This window comes from Muntiacus reevesi, chromosome 1, assembly GCF_963930625.1.
Source record: "Muntiacus reevesi chromosome 1, mMunRee1.1, whole genome shotgun sequence".
Classification (NCBI taxonomy): domain Eukaryota; kingdom Metazoa; phylum Chordata; class Mammalia; order Artiodactyla; family Cervidae; genus Muntiacus; species Muntiacus reevesi.
In genome coordinates, this window is record NC_089249.1 from 113,027,298 (window position 1) to 113,033,297 (window position 6,000).

Sequence of the window (6,000 nt, forward strand, 5' to 3'; positions counted from 1 at the left end):
ATGAGATACTTAATCTCATTAAGTATTAGGCCATCTATTAGGATGGCTAGTATCAAAATTATTATACTCAATGTTGGGAAAGATACATAGAAATCAGAATACTCAGTCTTTGCTGATGAGAATGTAAAATGATACAGCCAATTTGGAAACAGTTTGGCAGTTTCTTTAAAAGTTTAACATAAAGTTATCCTAGAGTCCAGTAATTTGCTCCTAAGAATATAAAGAAATGAACACATACATTTACACAAAAGCATCCCTGTGAATCTTAGCAGCTTTATCAAAGTACCACACTGGAAATGATCCAAATATCAGCTGATGAAGGATAAACAAATGTGATAAAATACAAAATATTTTTTTCTTTCTTAATATAAGAAATATTTATGTGCAATGTTATTTAGGAAAGGTAGAAAAGAAGAAAGAAAAATAAATGAAGGTGGGGGGGGGAGGCAAAGGAAAGAAGGAAGAAACTACCAAGAAAAAACTACTCATACACTGTTTGGAGACAATTTTTCATGAGCTGAGGCTGGTTGCCTTTGTTCCAGATCATCTCTTCAAGGATGATCGTTTAACAAACAACTGAAAGATTGAGATAGTGCCTTACCTTGGAGCAGAAGAATTATTTGCTTGATGTCCAGTTTAATAAAGACAATGTCTCAAATAATGCCATTTGCAATGACATGGATGGACCTAGAGACTGTCATACAGAGTGAAGTAAGTCAGGAAGAAAAAGACAAATACCATATATCACTTACATATGGAATCTAGAAAAATGGTACAGATGAACTTATTTGAAAAGCAGAAATAGAGTCACAAACGTAGAGAACAAACATGTATATCAAGGAGTGAATGGGGGTGGGATGAATTGTGAGACTGGGACTAACATATACACACACTTATATATAAAATAGACAGTTAATGAGAACCTGTTTTATTGCACAGAGAACTCTACTCAATTCTCTGTGGTGACCTAAATGGGGAGAAAATCTAGAAAAGAGTGGATATATGTATAAGTGTATATATGATTCACTTTCTTGTACAGCAGAACCCAACAGAACCTTGTAAAACAACTGTACTCCAATAAAAGTTTAAAAAAGAAACATCTCTCCAGGACAAAAGTTGAGTAGGTTCACTTACAGCTCATTACAAAAAACTAGGGTTTCCTAAGCTCAGGATTCCTCAATCTTAACATAAACCCTCTGCCTGTGCAGCACACACTTAGGCCCACTTGCATCACCCCTGGGGGGTGCATTGGCACAGACCTGAAGCTCCTGCTGCCTTCATTCCATGAGTAATGACGTCCTTCCTCCCTGACCCAGGAGGCACACGTCTTCAGTTAGTAGCCATGAAACTGTGGCACATTAACTTGTTAGCTCGCAATCAGGGGAAATTATCAGATTTTCCATAGCTATTGACATACAAACTACAACATGGATGAACTTCAAAAATATTGTGATAAGCAAAAAAAAAAAAGTGAAAGTGTTAATCACTTGGTCATGTCTGACTCTTTGTGATTCCATGGACTGTAGCCCCCCAGGTTCCTCTGTCCATGGAATTCTCCAGGCAAGAATACTGGAGTGGGTAGCCATTCCCTTCTCTGGGGGATTTTACCCACTCAGGGATCAAACACAGGTCTCCTGCATTGCAGGAAGATTCTTTATTGTCTTAGCCATCAGGGAAGCCCAAGAAGCCAGATACAAAAGACTACCATTTGATTCCATTACATGAAATAGCCAAAGAAGCTAAATTCATAGAGAAAGAAAGCAAATCAGTAGTTCCCTTGGGCTGAGAGTGAGAGAAAAGACTGATCACAATGAACATGAAGAAACTTTGGAGAAATGATAGAAATATTCTAAAACTGGTTTTTAGTAATAGCTATGAAGTGTTAGTTGCTCAGTCGTGTCCAACTCTGTGACCCCATGGACTGTAAGCCCTCCAGGCTCCTCTGTCCAAGGAATTCTTCAGGCAAGAACACTGGAGTGAGTGGCCATACCCTTCTCCAGGGGATCTTCCTAACTCAGGAATCAAACCTGGGGCTTCTGCATTGCAGGCAGATTCTTTACCATCTGAGCCACCAGAAAAGACCCCAGGAATAGCTATACAAGACTACTAAAAATCATTAAACTGTATGCTTACAGTGGTTGAATATTTTTGGTAGGCAAATTATACCTCAATTAAGCTGTCTAAAAATTACAAGAAGATACTATTTTACCCTCACTAGAATGGCTAAAATTTAAAAGACTGGAAGGACCACCCTGGTGGTTCAGTGGTTAAAACCCAGCACTTCCAGGGCAGGGGACATAGGTTCGATCCCCCTATGAACTAAGATCCTACATGTTGAGTGACCAAGAAAATAAAAGCTTATTCAATAATAAAACTGTTAAAAAACTAAAAAGTAAATTTAAAAGATAAAGACTGGCAACAGCATGTGTCTGCAAGAATGTAAAGCAATGGGAACACATACGCATTACAGGCAGGAGTATAAAATGGTACAAACATTTTGAAAAACCATTCACCAGTTTCTTGAAAAGTTAACATACACCAACCCTATAAGCCAGTAATTCTGCTTCCTGGATATCTACCCATGAGAAATTAAAATATTATCCAGCGTGCTCAGTCATGTCTGACTCTTTGTGACCCCCATGAACTGTAGCCTACCTGACTCCTCTGTCCATGGGATTTTTCCATGCAGGAATACTGGAGTGCGTTGCCATTTCCTCCTCCAGGGGATCTTCCCGACCTAGTGATTGAACTCGAGTCTCCTGCATCTTCTGCATTGGGAGGCAGGTTCTTCACCACTGAGCCACCTGGGAAGCTCTGATCATCAAAGATATGCACTTGAATGTTTATGGCAACTTCATTCATAATTAGTCTAAATTGGAAACCTACTCAAATATTCACCAACAGGTAAAGGGATGAGGGGCATCCCTCATAGCTAGTCGGTAAAGAATCTGCCTGCAGTGCAGGAGACCCAGGTTCGATTCCTGGGTCGGGAAGATCCTCTGGCGAAGGAAACGGCGATCCACTCCAATATTCTTGCCTGGAAAATCCTATAGACAGGGGAGCCTGGCAGGCTACAGTTCATGGGATCTCAAGAGTCAGGTACGACTTAGTGACTAAACCACCACCTAAGGGATGACCGAATAGTGGTACATTCATACAATGAAATATTATATGTCCACCTCTCCCACCAAAATACTGATATATGGAACAACATAGATGAATCTCACAGCCACTGTATCGAGTAAAAGAAACCAGATACAAAGAACATACAAATAAGTACAGTTATGTTTATATGATGCTTTAAAGCAGGTAAAATCAATCTAGAGTAATAGGAATCAGATTGATGGTTGTGGGGCACAATGAGAGAAGGAAAGACTACATGGGAATTTTCTGGGGACCTTCAAATGTTTTACATCTCATTTAGGGTGGTGGTACACTGTGTATGCATTTGTCAAAAATCATCAACCTGTGTGCTAAAATGTATAAATTTTATTGAATATAAATTATACATTAATAAAGTAGAGTTTTTAAAAAGTGAACTTACTACCTTCCCTCCAGATTACCTCTTTACGTCATGGAAAATAACATCCTCCATATCAAGGTTAAAAACCTCAAAGGTTTTGTTAATTTTCCCTTCTTATTTTTCTTCCAGATCCAGTTGGCCACAGGTCCAGAGGGTTTTCCCCTGGAAATCGCTCCATTTATCACTACCTTCTCCCCTGTACTGTACATATATTATTTTCATCTGTCTTGCACAGACAAAAGCCAAGGCAAAGTGACAAGGAGAGAGAAGGAAGAGGAGTGGGAGGAGAACTTATAACAATGAAATCCTTGTTTGTTATTGTTTTGTGTGGGGAGTAGAATTTAAACTTAAGTTTTGTGTTGTGTTTCTGATACTCATAACAAAAGCAGAGGCAAAATAATGTGGTGGTTAGTAACTTGGACCCTGGAACCAGAAGACCAGGCTCCAGTGAATCCTGACTCTATACTTACTAACAATGTGACTTTGGGCAAGTTTCTTAATCTCTCTGAACTTCAGTTTTCCCATTATTACTATACTACTAATGCCAACTAGTAGTATAGTATAGTAATATACTGTATACCAAGGCTTCTCTGGTAACTGAGCTGGTAAAGAATCCACCTGCAATTCAGGAGACCCTGGTTCAATTCCTGGGTTGGGAAGATCCCCTGGAGGAGGGCATGGCAACCCACTCCAGTATTCTTGCCTGAAGAATTCCATGGACAGAGGAGCCTGGCGGGCTACAGTTCCTGGGGTTTCAAGAGTCGGACACGACTGAGCAACTAACACTAAACTAGACTGCTGCTGCTGCTAAGTCACTTCAGTCGTGTCCGACTCTGTGCTACCCTATAGACGGCAGCCCACCAGGCTCCCCCATCCCTGGGATTCTCCAGGCAAGACCACTGGAGTGGGTTGCCATTTCCTTCTCCAATCCATGAAAGTGAAAAATGAAAGTGAAGTTGCTCAGTCATGTCCGACTCTTAGCGACCCCACGGACTGCAGCCTAACAGGCTCCTCCATCCATGGGATTTTCCAGGCAAGAGTACTGGAGTGGGGTGTCATTGCCTTCTCCGAGACTAGACTAAACTAATGCTAATAAAACCACCACACACACAAAAAAAAAACAAAAAAAAACCCACCACACACTACAAAGCCTTTTCTATTCTCCGAGCCTTTTTTTTGCCATTACATAATTAAATACTAGAAAACAAACAATGTATTAGGTGCTATAACAGAGCCAGTTACAGAGTGTGAGAATTGGTGAGGAGCACCGTGAGAGTCTGTTGAACTTCAAGGAGATCAAACGAATCAATCCTGAAGGAAATCAGTCCTGAATATTCATTGACAAGACTGATGCTGAAACTGAAGCTACAATATTTTGGCCACCTCATGTGAAGAATTGACTTATTGGAAAAGACCCCAATGCTGGGAAAAACTGAAGGCAGGAGGAGAAGAGAATGACAGAGGATGAGGTGGTTGGATGGCATCACCGACTTGATGCATATGTGTTTGAGCAAGCTCCAGGAGTTGGTGATGGACAGGGAACCCTGGCATGCTGCAGTCCATGAGGTCGCAAAGAGTTGGACATGACTGAGTGACTGAACTGAACCACCCAGATAGACAAACTTCAAAGTTTGAGGGTACAGTCCCCAAGACTGGCCTTGAAAGCTTCAAGTTTCCTAAATCACCGTCAAGTTCTAGAATTCATTAGAATGACTCAGAACTCACAGAAAGCTATTACTCTCATGGTTAGAGTTTGATTACAGGGAAAGGATATGGATAAAATTAACCAAAAGAAGAGACACATAGGTCTGAGTGTGGCAGGATTTCAAATGTAAAGTTTTCACTGCCCACTCTCCATGTTGCCAAGATGCATTAATGTACAGTGCATGTGGAGTACTGCCAACCAGAGCAGCTCATCTGAGTTTCAGTGTCCAAAGTTTGCAGTGTAGGTTCATTGCATAGGCATGCTTGACTGACTGATGGATCACCATGTTGGTGAACTCAGTCTCAACAATTCTGCATGATCTCACCCTACGTACATGGTTGTGACTCCTAAGTCACATGCTTTTCCTGTGACCAGACCTTACCCTAAGGTTGTTAGATATGGCCAACATTACCCTAAAGTGTGGCTCCTGCCCTACACAAACACACCCCTGTGACAGATTGTCCCCCAGAAGCTGAGGGCAAAGGCTAGACTTTCTCTTTGCATAAAACCAAATTCTTAGTACACAGGACCTAACCCAGATTTAGAAGTCAGCTAGGGTTTATGGATAGGACTGAGATAAGTTGAAGTCTTATTGAAGTCTATGGAAAAATCTGGCAAAATCCATACTGGATTATATGTGTATATATATATATATATATACACACACACATATATACATATATATAAGTCATATTGTTACATATTTAAATATTAATGGCAATCATTTTTGCTCCTAGACTTTTGTGTTATCCTGGCTACCTCTTTCTTCTTT